The 27,291-nt window shown below is 30.7% G+C and overlaps 1 protein-coding gene and 1 long non-coding RNA gene across 4 annotated transcripts in view; both read right to left on the reverse strand.

The window, feature by feature from the left end:
* The window catches only part of LOC117182922, a 79,499-nt gene that overhangs the window by 43,743 nt on the left and 8,465 nt on the right, over nucleotides 1–27,291 (reverse strand). The window lies entirely within an intron of this gene.
* Nucleotides 50–8,996, reverse strand: LOC117183159. 3 transcript variants are annotated; one of them, XR_004468353.1, is made up of 4 exons: nucleotides 8,338–8,996; nucleotides 6,668–8,123; nucleotides 3,949–4,016; nucleotides 50–1,991 (listed from the first exon to the last, which is right to left on the reverse strand). It is a non-coding gene; the product is annotated as an uncharacterized LOC117183159 (long non-coding RNA). The 3 variants fall into 3 exon arrangements; XR_004468354.1 differs by lacking the exon at nucleotides 3,949–4,016; XR_004468352.1 differs by lacking the exon at nucleotides 50–1,991 and having other exon boundaries at nucleotides 3,552–4,016.

A 27,291-nucleotide genomic window follows, 5' to 3' on the forward strand; every position in this document is an offset into this window, starting at 1 on the left:
TTTATAAAGACAAATTTTAATTGATCGTCTCTATAATACTTCAACATATGTTGAAAACTATAAAATTAAATTAATTTCTTTCTATTTAAAATAATAATAACTTTGAAGCAACTTTTTACCAAAAATTTTGCATGCAAATCCCACATCTCATGCTTTACGAAACACAAAAATTTACTTTTTTAAAAAAGGGATCGGACGGTGATATTAAATTCGGTGTTAATCCTTTTATGGGGAGCCAGAAAAAACTCAGAAAAAATTGTTCTTACACCCACGAATTTTTTTCTTTCATATCACGAAAATTTGGTTGGGGTAAACAAATTTTAGTTGATTCAAAAAAATGTTAAATCATTCACATTTTCGACTAGATAAAGCAAATATTTTGTTTTTCATATAATAAGCATACCAATATAGCGTACTAGGATATATAAAAAAGAAAAATCGAAAAAATCGATAAAATCGGTTAGAAAAATTCTTGTATGCTGACGTTTAAAACTTTTTCGCGTTTTAGTATTTTATTACATTCCTGGAGATAAAAAACCCTTCCCAATTTTTCGTGGATTTTAATCATTTATTTTCTAAAAAATAATTCCAATTTATTTCACCCCTATTTCCTGAAACAATTGCAAACACTTGTGTACACAGAAATTTTTTCGGATGCTTGAACACTTTTCAGTGACAAAAATGCATTCGAAAAAAAATTTCCAAGCTCCAGGAATTGAAATTGGCAATCGAGCGAATTTTTAAAAGTTTAATTTTAAATTATCTTCATAACTTGTGGGTTGAAAATTTCTCTGTGCATGTGTTGCCTTTCTCATCATAGAACAATTCTTTTAAAAATCGACAGGACGCAGAAAATATATTTTCACTTTAAAAAAAAAGGGGGGGGGGGGTAAAAATTAGCTGTATTTCCAATTTGGATACCTTGGTCGAGGTGATTTTTTTCATAGTGCATTTTTTTACTGAAAAGTTTGCAGGTACCTGTACAATGTTTTCCCCGATTTACCTATCTCTTACAAATTCGTTAATTAAAATCAGAAAAAAATTGGAAAAACTGATTTTTTCTCCAGGAATGTAAATAAATTGGAAAAAAAATTAAAAACTTTAAGAACAAGAAATGTCTATCCACGCCAAACTAATTATACTACTTTAGGATCTCAAAGCGCTACTTTTTCGCATTGTACCGATTTCGAAATTGTTTTCAAAGTCTAAAATGTGTATTAATCAAAACATTTTTTTTACATTTTTCATCACATTTCTATTTCATAAAAATCTGTGTAACGAAGGTATAGCAACTCCCCTGATTAGAATGTCGATTGCCCCTTAAAAAACAACTAATTAAGATTATGCAACCAGGATGACGATATCGACATTCATCTTCAGTCTTGATGCTAATTGCATGTTATTCTCACACATACACAATACGCGGAAAATGACAAGGGAGAGAAAAATGAATAAATGTCGTTGATTACTAATTTATTATCGTAAAAAACACTTAGACTGAGATCACAAAGACTTTTTACTTGTGGGATATTAATGATACTAATTATTGATTTCCATGGATATTCTTCTCAGAACACAAATGTACAGAATTTTACTGGTGAATATTGTTTCTATATCAATGTCAAATTAACATCGAAAGTTAATAAATTTGGTCTTAAATATGGTATAATAAAATTGCCAAGGGTATGTAAGAAAAACATACTTTTCAGAAGAAAACGAAATTACATAATAATCTTCTGAATATTTAATTGATGACATACCATAAAAAGTATTGTGATGATTATAGAAACACTTTTAAAAAGGCTTTTAAGAAAACTCTACAATAAAAATATGCCTTTTAACTACATTGATTCCCAAACAGACGTACTTAAAATAAAATTATAATTAACCTTATGTTTTAAGTTCCGCGATGCTTGACTTGAAGATTCAAATCATCCACATACGAAAGCATAGAGCGTCTTATTTCGCTTACGCAACCGGGAAGTATTTCCCTATAGCAGAAAGAAACAAGTATCGAATTATCAAAAAACACGTCAAGATGACATTACCAAACGAGATTCTCATACATAAGGGGCCATCCATATATGACGTAACACATTTTTTCCAATTTTTATACCCTCCCCCACCCCATCTAACTAGTCTTAACAAAATGGTTTATATTTTTAGTCATGCATTATTAAATATAATTGAGTTACTTACTACCCGATGTACACGAATTATCATTCCTTTTTTTTATATAAGGAAACGTGTAAAAAATTATATTAATTTCCAATAAATAAATCAACGCTATCATCTTTATTTTTCAAGATTTAAGAATTCTCAATTGTAAATCTATAAAATTAAATAAATTTATATTCTTATTTGTTAGAATTGAAGAATTTTTAATAAATAATAAATGTGTAATTTTGATGATTTACATTTGAAATTTCTTAAAATTGAAAGGTTTATAATTGAAGTCTTGACTTTTGATCCTCAAAATCATCCAAATTTAAGAATTTTTATTTCATACATCTTTAAAATTAAAGTTTTCAATTGTTAATTTTCAAAATTTTACCATCCAAAAAAATACTCAAAATTGTATTATTCGGAATTTTTAATGTATGGAATTTTCCATGGTACATTTTGAAAACAGAATTACGTATTCCAACGTTCAAAATTACATAACTTTAAACTAAAAATATTCCAAGTTGATGAACCTTCAATTCTAAATCTTAAAACTGGAAGAATTCTCAATTGCACATCGTTAAAATTGAAGAATTTTCAATTGTAAATCCAGCAAATTGAACTATTTCAAAAAACTTTCAAAATTACATACCTTTAAAATACAATTCTTTAAATTGAATAATTTTCAATTTTATATATCACTATTATTATCATAAATAGATTAAAAAGTTAATTAGGAATTTTCACATGTAAATCGTAAAAATTGTCGAAGTTTTAACTGTAAATTTTTTAAATTAAAGAGTTTCTAATTTTGAAAATTCAAAATTAAAATTTATGCAAGTTTGAAGTTGTACAATGAAAATTCTGTAATTTCGATGATTTACTGTTTAAATTTCTTCAATTTGTAGATTTAGAATGAAAACTCTTGACTTTTATCTTCAAAATCATTGCAATTTAAGAGTTTTCATTTATACATCTTTTTAATTAGTTTTCAAGTCTTATTTCCAAAAATTTAACAATCCAAAATAAAAGGATCTAAAATTTATTTATTCAGAATTATACAAATCGAAAATGAAAGAATCTTTCATTGTAGATCTTAAAATTGGAAGAAATTTCAATTGTAACTCTTCACTGAACTTTGAATTGTAAATCTTTAAAACTGAATAATTTTCAATTCTATTTATAATTGTTACAAAAAGTAGAATTAGAAATTGTTAAATTTTTAACATTTATATTTTCAAGACATTTAATTTTTTAAAAATTTTATTAGTTCAATCTGTATTCTTAAAATTCAAGAATTTTCAAATGTAACTATTCAAAATTTAATTTAGAAATTGAACTATTAAAAAAAAAATTATTTAAAGTTACATCTTTCTAGATTATACACATTAAAAAGGAAGAATCTTTAATTACAAATATATTTTTTTTTCACTCAAGCACAAATAAAACCAAAATTAAGACAATCACTCGCAATTAAAGAAAACAGTAATTGGGACAAATCCCCATTTTATTTACACACATACATTTCTTTGAATCCAAGATTCAAAAGTTCTAAAAAGGGTTTTGTTTTTGTGCATATTTTTCTACAGCATAACAAAAAATCAAAATACGAATTGAATTATAATATATATTCTATACTCTATATAACGTTATTACAACCTTTTATTTTTGTTACTAAACTTTAACGTTATACTAATGTAATTTATGCATGGCCCCTGAGTAAAATTTTGTCAAAAGCTAGCAGGGTAAAGCTGAGAATAATTCACTAAAATTCGAAATCCTTACATAGTATGGCTATGATTGTAATTTTTACGGCAGTGTTTTACGACGTCTATGAAACGTCCTCGAGATCCCTGCAAAGTTTATAGCATAATAAGATTAATATAAGTTCTCTATCTTACAGAAATCCCGCTTTATTTAGAATTAAAAATTTTGTAACGATTCCACAGTGCTAGTAAAACATTACATCTATCATTGGCTAAGCTATTTGGTTAATGTTTAACGAGATGTTTATAAATCGAGATTAGAAATATGATTGAGGTCTAAAACATGATTGCACTCAGAGAAGTGATTTAGAGGAAATGTAGACAAGTTTAATTATCCAGCTTAAAAGGAGAGTTGTGAAATCATTTATAGTAAGAATATAGATCATTATGTCAAAAATAGAAATTTACAATTTGAAAAAATAAACGAATTGATAGAAAAAATAAATATTCCAACTTGAAAATTTGATTTAAAAGAATCACATGTCTTTTTCTTCACAGTAATTCAAAGCTTATTCACGGCTTAACAACCCTACTTAAAATTCTAAAAATAGTATCTATTACTCTTCCCCCATGGAAGTAGAGAGTATTATTTTATTCTGCAAGACTTATTATAAATCTAGAGATACATAAAAATAGTTGTCAATTATTTTAAATATTTTATGATTTCTCGGGGAGTACACAATTTTAACGATCCTATTATTATAACCGTATCCTAAACTGATTGTATGATGAAAATGCTATTGAATCTATAGCACGCACATTGGCTGTCTTCCAAAGTCATATGCTATTGTTTAAAATAAATAGTTATTCCGACTCATAACAATATTTAAATTTTTACCCATAAACATGACTTTTCAACCACATACTTGAATTTTTAAACAAAGAAGATTAAACTTCAGTCAAAAATAGTTGTATTTTTAAACATATTGTTGAATTTTCACGCTAAAAAGTCGAATTTTCTTTAAAATTGTTCACACTAAACCCCGAAAAGATGATTTCTTAACATAAAAGTTAATGGCCATTCAAGGAAGATGAAGTTTCAATCAAATAGTATAATTTTCAAACAAAAAATTATTTTGAACAAGTAGTTGAATTTTCAACTAAAAAAAAAATTAATTTTCAAGCAAAAATGGAAAAGCTAAATTATCAGTAAAAAAATTAATTTTCAATAACAAAAAAAATATTTTAACGAAATAGTCCATTTTTAATGAACGCAATTACACAATGAATTTTCTAACAAAAAAAAAACAACAAATTTTCAAATACAAATTTTTTAGTTAAGAAGGGAAAAAGGTTTATTGAAATTTTTGAACCTTCAAGCTAAAACGCATATTTTCGGAAATTTTCAGCAAAAAAGTTGATTTTCAATCAAACAGTTACATTTTTAACCAAAACAAAGAAAATTTCAAACAAAGAAGGTCAGCATTCTACTAAAATATCAATATGAACTAAAAAGGTCGATTTTCATACAAAAATAAAAAAGTTACAAAGTCAAAAAAAGACGAATTTTCAACAAAACAGTTAAATTTTAAACAAAGAAACGAACTTTCAAATAAAATGATTATTCTTCAACTGGAATAATTAAATTTCGGCTGAAAAAAATATTATTTTTCAACCCAAAATAAACACAAATTTTTAACCAAAGCAATTTAATTTCAACTAAAATTATAATCTTTCTTTAAAAAAAACAAACAATTAGTTAATTTTTTAACCAAAAAATATGAACTTTCAGAAAATCATGTAATAGTAGACTTTTGGACCAATAAATATTTTAATTTTGAATAAAAAAGCCGTTGATTTTAACAAAAATTACGAATCTACAAAAAAAGTATTTTAATTTTTAACTAAAATATATTTCAGTTCAATTTTCAAACCCAAATATGAATTTCCAACAAAAAGATAATTTTTTACCAAAATAGTTGACTTTTTAACCCAAAATGGCGACTTTCCAAGAAAACAGTTGTATTGTCACCCAAGAAAAGATAAATTTTCTATCAAAATTGTTGAATTTTCAAACAGATTATAACATTTTAGAAAGAATAAACTGCAACAAAAATGACTAATAAATTACTAATTACTAATCAAAATGTCATATCAGGGTGGCCACTAAATTAAATTTTCAAAATCCCCTTCTTTTCCTAACCAATTTTTCATTTTCCCTGAATATTAATATTCAAAGACCAGAATCTTCATCTAACACTTTTAACAGAGAATCTCTTATAAACAGAATTAAATAATTTCAAATTAAAATTTTAAAAAGTTTCAAATTTATTAACCTTGAAAGTTATTTAAACTACTTTTTATACAAATTCCATGCTTAAACGGAGAGAACGGAGACCTATGCTTTTAAAGCATAGGTCTCTAAGTTTCAGGCATTAGCCCACGCTCCTCCGCTCTCAAGCCTCGAAATCTATACGTTTAGATCACAGTCCGAGACTTTAAATCACGTAAAAATTGTAGCTCTAAAATCACGCGCTTCTGTGAAATAATCTCTGGAAATTTCTCTACGTGTATATAACAGATATTTTTTCCAAAATCTTTTACTTTTCCCTGAACAATAAAATTCCCTGATTTACAAATTTTCACTGACCTACGGCCACCCAGGAACCAAATAGTGACGCTACCAATGCTAAATCATATGTATTTAAAGCAATAGACTTTGCTTCCAGGGGACAGCCAAAACGCGTCCTGCAGATTCAATAGCATTTTTTTCTTAATCTACAATGTATACTAATCACCTGAGAAAATGCACGAGGAATTCATTGGAAAATATAATCAAACATTTTTCAGCGATGAATCGGCAAGCTCGCTTTGTTGTACAATTAGTGCATGAAGCTCGGTCGCTATTTTGGCACGATCTTTGAGGGCGTCGGCAAAAATACCACAGATACGGTATTGGTGATTGTAACTGTCTTGAAAATTGGCGCGTGGAAGTTTCGAGAATAGAAAGAGACAGTCGGTACGGGAATCAGGGCGGTTTGGTGATTGGGTGGCTGGGGGCAAGTCATTTTGAATCTTTGCTTGCAGCAACAGCCTCGAATAAGTCTTTCAAAGCAGCCGACTTTAATTGCTTTGTCGAGCAATTAAAGCGTCAATATATGGAAACGAAGACAAACAAATGGCCAATAATCGTAAAAATAAATCAAGAGTAGAAGCTCTCAGTCTTGCTCTTGGAACTGTTGCACTTTCAGCTAAGAATGGTACCTTGGAAAGTAATTCTGTTCTAGAGATCTATCCCTTTTGTCTTCTTCGAGACACACGAGGAAGAAGCAAGAGTGTACAGACTGCAATGAGCAGGGATGCTGAGTCCACGCAACATTGGCCTCAATTGATACCGTTTGAGACGTTCACCGACTGATTGGCAATTAACTCGAGAAAGAAAAGCCAGTCGGCGAGATTAAAAAACAGAAGTTTACTCTCTTAAATAATGACTCCTCTTGTTTTCTGCACCAAAGGCATTTCTTTTCGAAAGAAGGCCATGGGAGGGATTTTTAGACGGCTTTCTTAAGAATCTTGAAAACCGTTATCTGGAGGAAGAAACCGCGAAAGGATGGTTCAGTTTCCAGAGCTCTGCGTCCAGAATTTACTCTCGGCGATCTCACTTTCTCCTCTCGACCGTTGTTCACCAACTACGTTCGGCTTTTTTAATCCACGTTTCGCGGTTGGCCGATCGTTCACGGTTGATCGGCTTCTGTATCTGTACGTTGTACAACAAGTGCAATGACCTAGTAGGCCATTCTGTCAATTTCTAAAGTGACGACAGAGACCAAGGCTGAAAGTTTTTCTGATATCAAAGCTTTCTTCAACGGATACAAAAATGAGGAAGTCTTCTGGAACTTCTGATGTCAATACATCAACGATGAGAGCCGTTAGTTTATCTGGATCTGACCGGTCAAAAATTCGAGTCAATATTTTAAATCAGTTTTGACAGACTCTTACTCAGATTTGATTTGTATGGAAGATCTTCACCTTCTGGTATCGTGCCAATGAGAAGAGTATCCGCGATTTAACTGAATGAACGTCAGTGCACGATTGATTCCAATGGCTTCTTCTTTTTGTCTGTGACGTAAACGGCGAATCAGCTGGCGATTCAAACGTAAATGACCACAACACCGTTGTTGAAGAAGACAGTAATCCGGATTTCCTGTTTGATAGGTGATGACATTCTACTATTTCCAGAGACAAGAATATAAGCTGAAAAGAAATACTGGATTAAAATACACTATTTTTGAAAAAATGTAACTAGTGGCTAAAAAAGATTACAGGTCAGAAATAGAAGAAAAATTTAAATTAAATGATCAAAGATACTGATAACTGATAAATAACTGATCAAAGATACCATTTCAAGTAACGTTCCTAAATTTAACAGTATCACTTTCAAAGAAAAAAAAGTCAAATACATACTTACGATAGTGAAAAGATTGAATGAATTTTAGAGTTGAGGCACTGGAACTGGAGTTGGTCAGACAGTTTTCAAGCTTTATCTATCGAAGAAAACCTCTGCGCTTAAATCAAATTGCAGCACTGTGATTTTCCAAATAATTGCTTCTCTTCAGTGTAGTCAAGCTGAATAGCGGCGAATTCTTTCTCCTGAAAAGTTTTCTCCTCCGAAACAAAGGAACAGTGGCTTTGTTCTTTGACGTTTTCACCCAAAACTCGATTATCAGGTTGCTACTTTTGTACCTTAGAATAAAAACCTGCACAACTTAATCCACTCGGTCGTTAAAAATCACGAGGCTCTAGCTTTTGAGACCCAGATTGCACTGTAATATAATCGTCTTTACTTTGTATTTTAGTTTGCAACCCACTTTCTTGAGGTTCTTTGCCAAAAACTTTTGGTATCGATCCTCTGTCTTTCACGTTGAATCAATAAAACACTAATTTTTCTGCTTTTTCTTTGTATTTTAAAATAACTTTCATGAGATAAAAGATTCACAATTCAGTTGTTAAATCCGAAAAATTACATTTAACAATTTCAGGGTATGTCACTCGCGTGTGGAAAGGTATGCACTTCTTGAATTCACTCTAGAGTTTCATTGGCTCCTTAGACTCGCAGCGTCTGTTTCGCGAGCGTCGCGACGCCAAGACTAGAGGCTAGCCACTTCTGCCAGTCCAGTTTATATTTAAACAACGAGTAGAACGTCGACGCATCGTTCTCAAAGTGAGTGGGAAAAAAACGAAATGAGAGCATAACGAAAGCTTTAATAATGTCAACCCAGATACGATTTATCTGTCAGACACATCCTCCGTGCAATGGTAAAACACGCGCTAAAAGTTAGGAAGACTGGAAGAAATTAATAAGATATTTTGAGTGTGAATATTGTAGAGGGTTGCTGAGTTTGTTTCAACTTTCAAAGTTAAGATTAATCAGAGTATCTACCGGCGGCGGATTTGAAACTCCCGGTTTTCTCCCAGTCAATTTTAAATTTTCCCGATCTGGAAATTATACTTTTATGTGAAATTGTTATGTCCTATCTGAGAATTTTAATTCGTTTGGAAAGTTTCCTGATCCGACTCAAAATTATGATTCTTTAAAAAAATTCCCTGTTTCAAATCAGAATAATAAGTCTTTTCGAAAATTCCCCGTTCCAAGTAAAAGTTGAAAGTCTTTTGGAAAATTAATTGTTTGGTGTCAGGACATAATTCTTCTCGAAAATTTCCTCTGCCAAGTCAGAATTATAACTCTTTTGCAAAGGTATCATTCTTTTCACAAATTCCCTGTTCCAAATCAGAATCATAATTCTTTTCGAATATTCCCCGTTCCAAGTAAAAATTGTAATTCTTTTTGGAAATTACATGTTTCAAGACAGATTTATAATTCTGTTAGAAAAATTCTTGTTTTAGATCTGAATAATAATCTATTTTATTTTTAAAAATGTTTGCTTCCAATTCAAAATCATCACTTTTCTCGAATATTCGCTGTCCCAAGTACGAATATATATATGTACTTTATATGTACTCTTCATTCTACTTCTTTTTTTAATCCAGGTATCTGACAAAAGATGCAAACAATATTGATGGTACTGATAAATTTTTAAATGCCGGATTTTTTTACATCTTAGACGTTTTTAGTGAGCTTCGAATATAAACTATTTTAATGAACATGAAATAATAGAATACAGGTGGATTCAAATGTCTGGCTTTCTCGCCGTTTTATGGGTTTCTTAAATGATGTTAGTTCTCGAATTTCTTTGTTTGATACGTAGAGAAGGAAACGAGCACATGAAGCATTGGGAAATCCAAGCTATAAAAGACCCGTAAAAGCGGGAGGCTAGTCTTTGCGTTTCTGACGAATTGCAGACCACCCACGCAATTCAACTTTAAACTTTCTTAAAACAAATCAAGCTGAATCAAGTTCTAGCTCATGTGGGAAAATGGCGGTGAAAACGACATTACCATTTGATACCAGTCGAGATGGTAACATATGAGAAACAGTTGACAAAGTCTTCCGTGTCTTTGTATATTTTATGAATTCAGGGAGATGCAATATCTATCTTTATAGTGAATCGAATGTGTATAGGGTATTTTTTCTTCATAAAAGATGTGCCTGCCATCAGCTTCCTACTATTTCGCAAACAATAAATATGCAGGATGAATAATGTCAAAAAAGACGTAAACATTTTTTTCATAATTTACAGTTAAAACTGCCGTACTTTTGACGGTGATATTGAAGAAAACGTTTTTACATCTTTACTGATCTGTAGTTTCCAACCATTTTTTGAAAAAACGTTCTTCAGTAATTTGGACCTGCCGTATTCATTGATGCATCAAAAAATTCATTGTAATTAGTTATATGAAAAACTGTAGAGAGGCTCCATATATTCATGAACAAAGCAGGTGAGAAAACTGATAAAAGAACCTGTATCTACACAGAAAATCGCCGATCCTCCATTGCACACCGAAATCGGTGTTCAAGTGAGTTGCAACAAATTTGAGCCACACAGGTCCATTCGGAGAATCTAGGGGAAAAGCATCATTTAGACACTGTTTTTGTCGGGCCTTATTTGGTAGAAATAGATGTTGATAAGCAGGCAAGTTAAAATAATAATTACCTAACTTTTAATTTCCTCTCATTTACCAGTGACTATTAGTGTCTTGGAATAAAAATTGTACTTGGCGTGATATAATATCCAAATCTTAGGTTAGTCAAAACCAACATGACATTCAAGACACCAAAGCCGGGATGTAAAAACTGAGTCGTGACCGTCTGTATCTTAATTGATGCCTGTTCGTTCGAAGAAATTTCCTCTAGCTTTTCTGTATTCAAAAACGTGAAGTTAGCTGGTGGTTGAAGTGAAAATACCTAATTGTATATGTAGATGGTCATGACTTTTTCTACACATCCCGGCTTTAGTTTCAATATCGACGGCCATGACTAGCCTAACATTTGGAAGTTGCATTAGAAAGCTATCATTTTATTCTAAGTGACTAGTACACACTGTTAAATAAAATAAAGTTGACAATTAGGGAAATATTATTTCAATTAGTGTCCTTGTTAACAATTATTAAGTCTAATATCGCAATGCGAATAGTTGCTTTGACAGGTACAACTCACGGCATTAAGCCAAAATTCAGCCTCCAAATGATACTTTCCCCTAGATGCCCAGATATGCACCTACGTTCAGAGGAATATATTTGAGACTTGAAAATTGTTTCATATGCTGATTGGGAGACTAATGAAATTTGAGCTGCAACAAATTTAACACCAGCGTTTTTCTGTGTAGGGAGATAGGTTTTCGAGACGAAATATATATATAAATTAATTACATGACAATTTATTATGTTTTTAAAAAGTGAGCTGATAACCACAAAATAAGTATATGTATATTCAAACTCAATATGTCAACTCTGATAATAAATTCATCTCTTGTTGGCAAATTAGAAGATTTGATTAAATCTTGAAAGATTTTTATATTGAATTCTGCTCTAAGAAAAGAAATTTCTATTTAACAGACCACTGTTTGCAACAAACTTTTTTTTAGTAACAACTTAGAAGTGACAGATATTTTTCTCAAAAAATATAAAATCAGAAAATCTTTTAAATTTACCTAAAAAAAATAATAAACAAAAAAACTGAAAACGACATTTCCGAATTTAATTAGAATTTTTAATTACCTTTTGAAAAGATGAATTTCTTTTCGTAAAAAATGTAGATAAAGCCTTTCTTCAAAAGTAAAACAGAAAAGCTATTATATCAAAACTTCTATAAGCAAGTAAAAGTCTAGGGTCAGGCTATTCAGATTCTGAGTCTTTGGATTGGAATTTATTCCGACTCAAGTAACTAATATATTTTCCTAAAGGTCAAGTGGAATTTTCTTGAGGTATGATGATGACATGACGGATTCTTCAATGTGCCAAATAAACGTAGATTTCATTCAGAACGCCACAGAGAGATGCCATTGATTCACGAATTTATATATTTAGAAATTGGAAATGTAATCTCGAAATGATTGAACGCCTTATTCACGTGCTACTTTCTCTATTTCAGTCACATATTTTCTTCCCTGCGTGGGATTTATTAAGTCATTGTCACTTTTCCGACAAACGACGTCAAGTGTCCCGAAAAATTTAAGCCGCATGAGATATTGGCACATTAAGCAAACATTTCAGATATTAGTTGGCAAGTCTATTTCGTATGATTTAGTATATACTATGTGTGTTGGGATAGCACTTAACTTATAAATTAAAATATTCCAAAGTAAGATTAATCATATCTATATTGTGTGGTTCATTAAATTGACGTTCGATGGTCACTCAATTAAAAATTATAAGAAGGTTCTAGCGTAAAACTAGCCTCCAAATTATTAAATCTTTATCTTGCTTAAAATAGGGTACGAAAACCTTTATTTTTAAAATTCCCGTGACTTTTCCAATTTTTCATTTTTCCTGACCATGAATATTTATAGACCAGAATTCGACATGTGTCATATATGTCATGTCCCATTTTTTAGAACTAGAAAAATACTTCTTTTAATCTAAATTCTTTAAAAATCTTTTTTATAAAAGTAATTTGAATCGCTGGTTTCGAATCTAAAGTTAAAATTTTTTTAATTTTTAACTGCTGACTGAATACGTACGGCGATTCCAAAAAAAATAATTATTATTTATATAAAATGTTTGAAATTCTAAAACTGCAGAGGTAAACTAAAGAAATGAATTTATTGGCTCTGTACTTGATATTAAGCGGTTTTTTGGAAAACTGATTACGAATGAGGAGTTAAAATATAAAAATTCAAAATGACGCGTCTAGTATGGTGGACTCACACTAAAAACGATTGACTCCAAGCTCGGTATCTAGGTATTTTAGATCACTGATTAGGGGTCGTCCACAAATTAAGTAAGACGTTTTTCTTTTGTTTATATCGTTGTGTCCTTCTCAACTTCACAGCAATTTTATGCTTGTCTTTATTCAAACAAAAGAAAAACGTCTTACGTAATTTGTGGACGATCCCTTACGAGTCTAAAATAAAAATATAAAAACTCCAAATTTTTGATCCGCCATTTTTAATTTTCAAATTTACGAGCATCAAGTTTTATGCGAGTCAATTCACTTTTTGAGTTGTCAGGCCATAATTTCAAATTTTTTCAAATTTGGATTTCGGATTAGAAACCAGCCACTCTAAACACCATCGAGTGTCAAGTTTTGTGGAAATTGAGTAGATAGAAGAATGTATGCTTCAAATTATAAGGAAGAAAGAAATTCCTACCATCGATTCCATTTCAAATCATTGCGTCAAAATTATTCTAAAGTGAAAATGAAAGGGCAGGTATTTCACCGAAAAACCAAAAAATAGGGGCAGGTATTTCTCCGAAAAATAAAAAAAAAAATTTTTACAATCACTTGAAGGTTACCTAAGAACTCTCCAAAAATTAGAGGATTTTCTTTTTTATTCCACGTGAGAACTTCTGTTCTTTCAATTCATCCAAGAGTAATAAGATAATTTACAAAAATGACAAAAGGGCGACAGTTTTTCTAAAATTCTTGAAAATGAATTATTTCAAAAACTCCAGCATTTCATTTTTCTATGCTTTTTAAGGTAGGTAGCAACTTAATTTCCTGCGGGCAACCACTACTTCTCCTTAACAAAAATTAGTTAAGAAAATCTATATTTACGGAATTTTCGAAAACCACGAGCCAAAAGGAGAAGATGCGAAAAAGATAATATTTTTGTTGTTAACAATTTACCAACCAAAATATTTAGCACACTTTCGATATTTGACCCCGCTGCAGCTAACACTTAATTTCGAAATAAATCATAAAGTGTGTCCGTCAGTCTTGATCTCATTCATTATTATTTATTTGTATCTTTAAAATAATATATTATTGACATGCGAAAAAATTAAATATTTTTAAGGCGGAAACAAAAGGATAAGCAAAAGAAAATTCTGCTATATAATTTGTATAGCAATTAAGAGTTAGTTGTTGCCATGCCAAATAATAGAAAAATGCAAAATACTTTACTTTAATTTTTAACAACAGAATTACCCTCTTCAGATTTTCGCCCTTGAGGATTTTTTAGTTTTTTCAAAAATTATTATTTTTCTTCAGTCACTTGAAATAGCAGTGCTCGTTTAGAAAATATTGCATTTTGACACCAAAAAAACTGTCATTTTTTTATAATTCTCATGTAATCTCCAAATGATTGTAAAAATAAAGAAAACTCTTGACTATTCGTGAAACACGTCGCCCATTAATTATCCCTCTATAAATATAAATGCAAATAACAATATTCATTTTGACAATCTAAGCTAAACTTCTTCATCATTTTCAAATTGTTGGTATTATTTTTATTTGAGATAAAAATAAAATATAAAAAAGTAGTATAATAAGAATTCATTAAATATTTTGATACAAAAAAAAATTAAAATAAAATGATTAGTAAAATAGAATATAAATAAAAGATAGTTTTTCATATGAAAAAAATTATTAAGAATTAATACTTTGGCTTGATGCAAATAAATCTAATAGTTAACGTATGTAAAATAAACCTAACTGAAATAAATACAAATGAAATAAATTTAGATGAAAAAGAATTTTCAATCATTCGTGTAAAGTGATTGGATTTTTTAGAGCAATTTTTATCGAGAATGGCTAAAAAGCGCAAATTATTACTTTATTATATTAAAGTTTGGTAATAAACCCTTACTGGTAGAAGTATGAATAACAAAAATCCGAAGTGCGTAAGTTCCCCTTGTAAGATGCAAGAAGAAAATTTTCGGTCATTGAAATAAAAAATTAATTGCTCAAACAAGGTTGATTGAAACTACTTGTTGTTTTTTTAATTTTAAAAAATGATGCTTTTTAAATAATGGAACAGTTATCCAGTTTTTTGGTAAGCTATAATACAAGTAGGGAGATAAGATGAGATGGGGAAAAAGAGCGAAATATAGGAAGAGAAATGGGCTCTTGAAACTACGAGACCAGAAGCGCAGAGCCAGGGATCGACGTCCTGAGGTCATCACCCGCACACCCCATGGACCCACATCGCGCTCCCCATGACGTACATTTTGCGCCCTGGCACGACTCCAGGGGCGGAGAAATATAGGCCCTGGGCGCCCCATATCTCCAGAAAATAGCGTAATTATATAGAAGGGCGGGAAAAGAAAAACGTAAATCAAAACGCCAGCTACGTAAAATAAGTAAAATATTGGATCGCAAATAGCAAAACATTGAAAATTTGAATCCTAAAGGGATATCAAATTGGATGACAAGAGCATTATAATTCACAGCTCAACAATACTTGCAGAACAGGGAAAACGGTGATTTTTCACGAAAATATAAGTATAATAAGGAATAAATTCGTTTGAAAAAAATGTTTAGGTACCATATTGAATTCAATATGAACCGTTTAAGGTTTCAAGTCGAAATATATTACAATTTCAACCAAATTGTTCAATTTTGAACAAAAAAATTATATAAAACAAAAAAAAAGATGAAAGCCAAATAATTGAACTTTCAAGTAAAAGAGAGGAATTTTCAACAAATTAGTTAAATTATCAACAACAAAAATTATTTAAATCCAAAGAGTTTCATTTACAACCCAATAGTTAAACTTTCAAGCACAAAAAAGAAGAGGTGGATTAAAAAAAAGTTGAATTTTTAATCAAATAGTTGAATATTCAACCAATAGTTCAAAGTCTTAAACAAAAACAGTTAAGCTTCAACCAAAAACAGTTGCAATTTTAACCAAATATTTTAAATTTTCAGCCAACAAAAGAATAAAAAGAATTTTTTATACGACAGCTACATTTTTTAACAAAAAATGCCTTTTTAATAAAGTAGTTCAATTTTTAAGAAAGTTATAAAATTTTCAATAAAATAGTTTAATTTTGTAACTTAAATAATAAGTATTTAACAAAAAATGATTTTTTAACTACTAAATTCTACTTTTCATCAAGTAGTTACATTTTCAATAAAAAAATACTTGTTTTCAACAAGCAATATAAAAGTTGATATTTCAGGCCAAAAAAAATTTTCAACACAAAAAGGAGAATTTTCTACAAAATTGTTAAATTTTCGACAGCAAAATATGAGTTTTTAACAGAAAATTTAATTTTCAATCAAATACTTAAATTTTTTAATAAAAACGACCGATTTTCAACAAAGAATAAAATAGTTACATTCGTAACCGAAAAGTTGGATCTTAACTGATAAAATTAATTTTTAAAGAAGTATAGTTCAACTTTCAACCAAATATGTTGAATTTTCATTCAATGAGAAATTTTTTTTTACTAAACAAAAATTAATTCTAAATGAAAAATCTAGTAGTTGAATTTTCAACTAAAAACAATCAATTTTTAATCAAAAATGAAATAGGTAAATTTTCAGTCAACAAAAATTAACTTTCAATAAAAAACAAATCGAATTTTTAACAAAATAGTTGAAACTTAAACCAGAAAAAGTAATTCCTTGAAAAGTAGTTCAACTTTCAATCAATTACTTGAAATTTCAAAGAAAATTTTAATATGTGAATTTTCAACCAAAAACGATCAATTTTCAGGAAAAAGTGAAAAAGTTAAATTTTCAGTTCAGACAATTAATTGTCAATTAAAAAAAGAAAAAGAATTTTCAACAAAATTGTTTAATCTTCAAACAAATAGTATAATTTATAACCAAACGAGATTAATTCCGAAATAACAAGAAAATGGTAGACTTTTCAATTATAAAGAATGAACTTTTAAGAAAAAAAGTTGGATTTTCTTACTGGGTCCTATTAATTCAGTTCGACTTTTTGTGAAAAACGAGAAAGAGGAAACTTTTCTTGAAAACAACGGGGATAAGGGGAATTACTGTAAAAGGCGGAAAAGAGGGAAATATGAGAAAAAGTGTGAAGTATGATTACAGCAGTCAGGTTTTTAAATTTAAAAACTGGTAGTTTTAAATTGCATCTTAAATCTTTAGTAACTAAAAGCTTTAAAATTAAAGCCACTAACGTGTCTCGAATAGAGTGATTTATCATTGATAATACTTTCAAGCGCTTTATAGAAACCCCGTTAAAAGATTCACAAGCGATGATAAAGCGTGGGGATGAAAGTTGGTCATTGACTGATAATAATGAGAGTGATGACGTCGAGGGATTCTCAGAGGATAACATTCAGCGAACTCGGAAGTCTATGTATAAAGAAATTCCCCGGAACCGTAAGCCATATTTTTCTTCTTTTGACATCCAGTCTATACCCTCGCGTGCTTTTGCATTTGAAAGCCAGATAAAAAAATATGTCGCCATGTGAAGATACGCGTGGGCTGGTTTGCAGATAAATTTCATATTTTAAGAGTGCATATTTTTTTAAACACTTTATTCTTGTGAATCATGAGGAAATGTTTAGGATTCACTCGAAGTGAATAAAATCTTCTTTTTGTGACAAATATGCGAAAATAATTTATTTTGGCGCAATGTTTTTTATCAGAGCCCTAGGCTAAAATGTGGAGATCGTTAAGGGAAATGTGGCTCTTTCTTTGCTGTGAAAGTGAAGGATTGCCTGAGGAAAAAGAACTGCAAGCGGGAATCTCGACCTGTATTATAATTAGCAACCAGCATTCTTAATTATTCTAATGAGAGTAATGACGTCACGAGGTCGAGGAGTCTAGAGGCAAGAGCACAAAGTGCAGAAAACTGTAAACTGGATTCCGCTCAGAAGAAACTTGAAGAAAAAAAATTATTACTTTGAGAATCTTAGCAGAAGCCAGAAGATTAGTGAAATTAAAGTTTGAAGGAATTTTAACAATTACCTTCAAATGTTCCAAATCATGAAGTAATTGATTTATAGAAATATTTCCTAATTTGAGTTCTAACCTAAATAAGTGAATAAACTTTCTCGCATTGCAAAACTAATAAACAACATAAAAATGTTGTACTCAATTGAAAGGAAATTGGTTTAGAAAGGGTTAGACTATAGTTATCTATCGATGAATACATAACAAACGACTGAGGTGATAAATAAACCCATGAAAGGTTAGGTTTCACAACAAAATAGATTAATTTTCAATGAAAAAGATGCTCGACCAATAGAGGTAAACTTTCACCTAAAGATTTGATTTTTCAATTTAAAAAGCCGAATATTGCAGAAAAACGTTGACTCTGAAACCACAAACGAAGAATTTTCAACAAAAAAGTTCAGGTCCAACCAAGAAACATGATTTTTCTACCAAGAAAGATGAATTTTCAATCTAAAAGGAAGAATTTTCTATGCAAACATAAATTAATTTTGAATGTTAAATTTTTAACAGAGCAGTAGAATTTTTAAATAAAAGAGATGAATTCTAAACCAGAGATATGATAATAATAGACATTTTAACTTAAAATAATTAACGTTCTGGCAAAAATAGTTGGATTTTCTTATTCCGTTCGCATTTAGGCGAAAGACGAGAGTTTTTCGAAAACAGGGGAATTATTTGAATAAGGGAAAAAGAGGGTAATAGGGACAACAATAAGAGTTTGAAGTGTGTTATATGAATATTGAGGCAGGTGTTTCCGTAAGAGAGAGAAATATTGATTCGTTAAGGATGGAAATACGTAAAGTTCGTGCCACCCTTGTAGATGTGCCGAGATGGTGCGGTGCGGTGGTTGGGGCGTACTTTCTTCTATACCTCTGTTGCCAACCAGGCATCGATCCAACGACTAACCGCACGTTATTCGGCCACTAAGAACATCTCGGCACCGAGGAGTTTCCTTCCTTCCGGATTCACTTCCGTGTAGGGAAGTCGACTGCAAGTGACCAACCGAACCGATATTAGATATCGACACAATGCCCATAGTTAGCTATACATAAATGTATCAGATATTACATATTATCATTATACCATAAAGCCAAAAACTTTTCGGGGTATGCGTAACTCGCTCGGTTCTAGCCTCATTATACTTCCGGCGATCAAGGAATTCATATCGCTCCAACACGGGTCGCTGATCAGTCTCTAGCAATCACCCCAGGGGAAGAGCTTCACAAAGTCATTATACGTCATAGTTCCACAAAAATACACAAGCTAACTGATAATCCCACAGTGAAAACCACACTATTCACTTCGATCATATCCTCCAAATACATATCTCTCCAATCCATATCCTCTCAAAATGACTAAAATGACTATCTCTAGCAGGTTAAAATAAGAGGATAAAATCGATCATCAGAGAGAGCCGAACTGATCATCACAGAGGGTCGAAAATATTGTTTTGAGCACGAGAAACTAAGGAGGCAGAGTCACTTCATTGAATTGTACGATTTCAAGCACTGGATTAAATTCAGAAACCGAGATCACACATGTTGTTATTATCTGCATCATCAATGAACGCTGAAATGTTTAGCACATTTTCAGTTAAAAACGACACGGTGAGAACACACTGATAGCTGTGCGTCGAGTAAGACCTTTATCTTTAATCTCTTGGTAGCATACAATTTGAAGTTACAAATTCAAAAGAAAAAAACTTAATCCATTTCCCATCATGTTATCTCATATACACTTCACTCTCCACACATCGAAATATCGGAAAGCAGTTGAAACTTATTGAACATACGTTTAACTTCAATGAACAGCAAATATGACGCTAAATAGCTCAACGACATTCGTTCACTCTGAAAATGGTTTCGGCCTTTTAGTTTCTTATGTGAATAATCGAAGCGAAAATATTGGTAATGTTTGATGGGTCATCTGTCCTTCCGAGGTAGGTCGAGATAAATGAAAACAAGATGATCGTATTGACCATTCCAGAAGTATACCTTGATCATCTTGATAGTGAGTGTGGTCTTCTTATAACAGGCAGATTGGACATAAAATGAGAGTCTCCCGAACTAGGCCAAGAAATATATGGAAGGCCCTTTTGAACATCCAGAATAACGGACTGACTCTCCAGATTTTGACTCTCTAGCGTTGACCATTCATTTTCCTCTGTGCATGTATCACTCCACTGACACTCTTCGACACGCAGTTCTTAACCATTTCTATCCAATCAACCTTATTCTGACATACAACTTTTTCTTCCTCTACTTCGAGGAGTCTTTTTCTGCAAGCTCTTATTTTTCTATCTCGATATTACCAGATTGCACTTGCAACCTCTGAAATACTTTCTACATTGTAAATACAGAAAGTATGTACACTGTTGAAAGTGAAATGAGTGATGATACTTGAAAAAAACCTTTATTCAATTTTTTTAAATTACAATAAATTCGAAAAAACGTCCCATAGGGGGACGAGGGGTCCCAAAACGCCGGGAAATTCCGTTACGCAATATATGGGCAACCCATAATTTAGAAATGAACGCAAATCTTATTTAAAGACGTGATTCAACCTATAAAGCCTGCGGGCAAGTTGTAATATAAATTGACAAAATTATGGTAAATATCAGACTTCACAGCCAAAAATGATCTCAAAACAGGAGAATACATTCTTTTAAATAAAATGAAAGCATACTACACAGCCCAAAATGCTCCCCAAACAGGGGATTTATGGTGATTTTACACGCATATAGGGGAACAAATTCCTTTCAATAAAATTATTATAGGTAAAGGTACTATATTGAATACAAAATATGAAGCGCCTTAGATTCCTACGCGGAAAAAAATATAAGCATTGATGTGAAACTTGAGACAATTTCGATAACAAAATTTAATAGCCAGCTTAGTAGTGCAGCATTTCAGATTACTCAAAACAAAAAATTATTTTGATAAAACATCAATTTCACACATCTTCAGAATGTAATATTTCCAAATTCGTTGTCAAGGAGATTTTTATATTGCATGATGCCTTCCATATGGAATTAGTTTTCACAATATAACCAAAAAATTCTGTAAACCTGTCACATTTTTTTCAGTGAAGATTTCCAATCGAAATATATTGCATTTACAACAAAATAGTTGAATTGAAAACCAAGAGAAATACATTTTTTATCAAAAGGGATAAATTTCCAAAATATAAGTTGATTTTTCAAGCTAAAAAATTTATTTTTTAGAATATCATTAACTTTGAAACACGAACACATTAATTTTCAACATGAAAGTTAATGCCCAACCAAGAAAGATGCATTTTCAACCACAAAAATTAATTTTTAACCGAATAGTAAAACTTTTAAACCAAATACAGCAAAATCATGGAATTTCTTAACAAAAAAGATTAAATTTTAACAAAAAACTATTGCCCTTTCAACCAAAGAATCGAATTTTAATGCCAAAAAACGATTTAAAAAAAAAAAAACATTCGAATTTTCAAAAAAAAGATCCCTTTCAACCAACACGGAGACAACCATATCGCATAAATTGCAATATATACCGTAATTCCTGCGCTATATATCGTAATTATCACATTATAATAGCGTAAAATCGTGATATCGTACATTGCAAGATTTTACATTATAATATTATTTTATTATATTATATATACGAGGGTTCTAGTAGTGGACAAACGATGTTAGTGCATTATAATATCCAAAAATCTCCGGAACTTGCTTGTACGTTATCATATTGTGCCTTAATTCAATGCAGAGGTTTTACGATATCATTGTGCGATATCTTTTTCTCCGTGAAGAAAGATGAATTCTCAACAAAAATGTAATAGTTCATATAAGTCAGGCGGCCCTCACTGTTTACGTTTCGATCACCCCGAAATTAGTGCAAGGCTATTTGAAGGCAGCCCCCCCATCCCCCGCCCCGACACTGGACTGAAAGCGAGAGTTTGGTAATAAAATTTTTAAATAATGAGATGAATCTTCAAACAAAAAAAAAACGACTTTGTAACAAAGTAGTTCATCGTTAAACCAAGTAGTTACATTTTTAATGAAAAACAGTTCAATTCAACCAAAAGTGACGAATTTTCGACAAAATAGTGGAATATTCGACCAAAAAAGGTTTTCTACCAAAAGAGGTAAATTTTCAATAAAAAGTTCAATTTTGAACCTAAAAAGATGAATTTTCAACCAATTGGTTGATTTTTCAAACAAACCAAAATTAAACATATACCAACAACTAAATAGTTGAATTTTCAAACCAAAAAGATGAATTTTAAATCCAATAAGATGAATTCTTGACTTGTTTTCAAGCTAAAAAGTCGAATGTTTAAGAAAACAATTACCAATTCGATCAAAAAAGTTGGATTTTCCACACAAAAAATGAATTTAAAATTTAAAAAAGGCAAAATTTCTACCTCGAAAAGTCGAATGATCAATAAAACAGTTAAATTTTCTACCAAAAAAGATGACTAACAATATAGATGAATTTTCAATAAAATAATTAAATTTTCAGTCAAATTGTGGACTTTTCAACCAAAAATAATAAATCTGCATCAAAACTAGTTAGATTTTCTTATTGGATTTTATTAAATTAGTTCGAATTTTAGCGAAAAATCGATAAAAAGGGGAACTTTTTTGAAACAGGGGACAAGAGGCACTATTTAAAAGGAGGGAGGGGAGAATAGGCAAAAAGTGTGTAGTCTGAAATATTAATAGACTACAGAAAGAATACACGGGAAACAATCATCTTCCTCATGGATCAAATAAATATAAAGAAAAGTATCGGCTATCAATGTTGGAAATCGAAAAATGAATAAAAGTAGAGAGAAGAGAAGCTAAAATCCTCTTTCTCCGAATGATTACGAAAGTGCATGCACCCAAAAATGGACCAGTCAATGATCAACCAAGGTCCCGTCGACCCATTGCCCAGAGCGAAATACACCGTTTCTTGGGCATCAGTATCCGCCCATTTGATGGAATCGAGTTTCAAGCCCCATTACACAATAAAAAAACACGAACCTCGCGAATCAAACGAAATAGCCAATCGAGAAAGAGTGTACAAGACCCTTTACTTTATCCAATACGTTCTAAGAAACGATTGTTGCATGGAAAGAAAAATCTGATTCAATCAATATACCTCTTCGTCATTTGGCTCATCAGTTTGGGCTTTATTACTGTTATCATGAGACTGATTCCCAAATTATACATTATTTTTTGGACCAGCGTATTTCAAACTGACTCCATTTTTAAAATTAGATTTCGTGAGTACAATATTATTCTGAATCTTTGATATATAATTATAATATGTCTAAAAATAGAGACGTAACGAAATTCCTGAAAAATCTCGCAAAAGACTTCAGAATATATCTTTGGGTTTTGAAAAGTTTAAGAAAATTGCCAATTTTCCTGAGTAAATAAAAATAGTTCAAAGGATTTATAATGATTTCAACATATTTCAAAGTATTTCAAAAGATTTCAAGGAACTTTAGATCGATTCAAAATGTTACAAAGGATGTTATAGGTTCCAAGTGATTAAAAAAATTTTCACGCGATTTAAAATAATTTCTGGGTTCTAAGATATTTCAGGACATATAAAAACACTCTTGAAGGTGTCAATGAAATTCAAAGAATTTTTAGGAATTGCAAAATATTTTCAAAGATTTGAGAGACTTTCCAGATATTTCAGGGTACTTTACAGCACTTCAAAAAGAAATTGAAGTTTAAAACATTTCAATGAATTCCACAGATTTTTTAAGGATTTCAAAAGATTCAAGAATATTTCAAAGCAATTCAAATTTTTTTGAGTTTTTAACGCCCATGAAAGAATTCTAAAGGATTTTTGTTGATTTCAACTAAGTTAGAAGACAGCAAGGAATTTAGAGAGATTTGAACAATATGCATACATTTTTAATAGATTTCAAAATATTTCATCGGATATTACGAAACTTCTAAAGGTTTAAAAAAAAACATCCAAATCGGATACAAATTTCATTGAATTGGAACTTGAGTATTTTCACTTTTTTATTTATAATAGTATAGTGTTTATTTCACGGGCCCTTTGCTTAAAAATTCCGAAATTCAATTTTTTTTTCGCAACACAGCTAGGATGTTTAAATTATCGGAAATAAAAAAAAGAACTTTAAAAAAAGGATTTTTCCCTATCACCTAGTCGGTCTTTTCGGGCCTTAGTCAGGTGCTGGCTAGCCTATCAGAACAACAAATGTTCTAAGTTGAATCCAAATACTTCTAGCACATTCCAAAAACATTCAGGGTAAAAGTACAAAAAATCAACATTAAAACTAAAGACTTTTTTATCATCATTTAGACAGTCCTTGAAATCTAACCTGGTTTGTCCTAGCCCTAAATAGTTCACCGATATTTTTCTAGGCGGGATATTAAAAATATATTCCCGATAACACATATCACACATTTATCGATCATGTGGACGAGAAATTGATATAACTCTAAGAAAATAGCGAAAAAGCAGATTTTTTATATTTTTTTTTCACTCAAGGTCTTTTAGTTCGGGGTAAAAAAGATTTCAAAAGCATTATTGATATGCAGATATAACATTAGTTATAGTCTTTAACGACTAAATCTACGATGCAGATATCAGAACTTTTTTTTTAATGGAACTTTAGGGAAGTGTTTTTGACTATCAAACGAAAATTTTTAACCTTATTACAACTTCGAATGAAAGAAACTTTTTTTCAATAAGTCCTAACGCGCATGTATGTTGGCTACTTGTATTAATTCTTTTAATAATCTGATTTGAAATAATGGAGATTTCAGTGATCAAAAACATTCAACTGCTAAGGCTTGCTTGTGGAATTTTCAATTATCTCTCCATGATTTCTATCAGATGCATTTGGCTGTCACTTGTTAAGCCTTAATCACGATGAAATCTTATCTTGTGTCGTTGTGTAATGGGGTTTATGGGATTTACGACGATCAAACGTGCAGAATTCGAGTGAACGTAGCCTTACCACCTGACATGCTAGGCTTTCAGTTCGAAGAAGTGGACAGATGCTCGTACGTAGTCGCTCAACAAGTACATAACACGTACTGGACTCAGTACGGCATAGAATAACGTCAGATAACACGAAGCAGAACGAAGGCTACATGATTTCGTAACGTAATGGCCTCGCTACATTTATACCCAATGGGGTTGATGTATATTTTTAATACATATTTCTCTTGGCGAAATTAAAAGAGCACTAAAAACTGAGGATCTTTAAAATAAGTCTGACTATTTTTTTATAATGTTCAAAAAGTATACTTTTTAGATTTGTTGCGGGAAGATGAGGTAAACTCAACTCCCGATATAAGAACGGTTTCAGACATGACTTGCATTAGCTTTGATTCTAAACTGGAGAAATCTAAACGTAAATAAACAGGGTGGAATGAATAATTTCTGCTGGATGTGAATACATGACGCAACCTTATGGAACTAACGCGCGTAGTGTGCGGTCCTCTTGCTGTTTGTCACGCTTGACTGAACTATGCCTTCAGCGCTCTCCGTATCACAAATTTCGAGACCAGCTGTTCTAGGAACATTGTAAACCGGGGGTTCTTATATTGGAAGTTGAGTGTATTTTGATTGGGCCATGGTCGAAAGTAAACATCAGTCTTATTAGCGCCATTGATGGGAGTTTTCCTGCTGTTGGAGTGTTCAAATGCTAAGTATTTCACCAAAACCGGGATTTGTAAAGTGTGGCAATGAAAATTTACCAAAAGTCGACATGGGAATGGTTACAACTATTTTCGCCAGCTGTCAACTGTTTTGCAGAATGAGAAACTTCAAGGTCACGGAGTTCTTTAAATAGGGGAAAAGGAAAGCCTACTAATTTCAAAATGTATCAAAATATTGGGAATTAATATATAGGGGTTTCGAAACTTTAAAAAAATATTTGTTTATCTCAGAACTAAGGTATTCAAAGAAGTTAGTTTTCAAATCTACTAAATTTTTTAGTACTAATTTTTGCCCACCAAATTTCCGTTTATTTACCAGTCGTACACATCAAATCTTCTAACTAGCAGCACGAATAAAACGCTCTTAACATTAGGTTTTACTATGTGCAATTTTATGCACTGTTGTATCTTATTATATTTAAACAAAAAAAACAGTGATACTTTTCTATAAAAGGAAGAGCTATTGAAGGGTGTCATTGTAATATTTTTGTAGTTTATGATATCGAGTAGAAACGAATACAATTATATTACAATAAAATTGCTTTAGACATTTCGACACATTCTTATTTTAGTTAATTATTCAGAAAATTCATTTCCATATAATATGGGAAATATAATACAATATCGATGTTTTAATTATCTGCGAGATTTACTGAACATGACAGTTTTTATTTCTTATAAACATATGTTTGGTTATCTATTTTGAGTATTCTAATTGGTAAATAATGTTTAGACATATTTTTTACAGTCTTTGGTATTAGCTATTAATTAATGATTAATTATTAAAGCATAATTACAACAACAAAAAACCTATTTCTAATATTTTATTATTACAGTTTGATTATAAGCACATGTGTTCAAAACATGGTTAATGTAAAATTCTTTTAGTATTAAAATAACGAAATTGAGCTCATTCCGGACTAACGTTAGTAACGTTACGGAAAATTCTGTAATACTAATCAGTGCCTCAAAATTAATGAATATAATGGTTTTTCGAAATAACTTTTCAATAATTAATACATAATCAATCGCTAATAACAAAGAAATTAAAAACTATATCATAATCTTTTGTTCAAAATCATCGAAAATTTACATTTTGTATTACATTTTTTGAATTCTTTAAAAGTTTTAAATTGTTTTTGTATATTTTCAGAACTTCTATATATGTCTAAAACATACTCTAATTTTTCGTAAAATTGTGTAATCATGAAAATATGAAAAATTCTGCTTTAAAATTTTTTTCGACATTTTATAAAATTATTTAAAATGGATTTGCAAAAAAGAAACATTTGAATCTCCCATAAAAAAACTTTACTTTTTAGCCAGTTGCATTTTTAACCAACAGAATGACATTTTTACAAAAAGAGAAGGATTAGTACAAAATAGTTTACTTTTTCAACTTGAAAATATGAATTTTCAACAAAAAAGTTTATTTTAAACAAGATAGTTAAATTTCC

The sequence above is a fragment of the Belonocnema kinseyi genome, chromosome 2, assembly GCF_010883055.1.
Source record: "Belonocnema kinseyi isolate 2016_QV_RU_SX_M_011 chromosome 2, B_treatae_v1, whole genome shotgun sequence".
NCBI lineage: Eukaryota > Metazoa > Arthropoda > Insecta > Hymenoptera > Cynipidae > Belonocnema > Belonocnema kinseyi.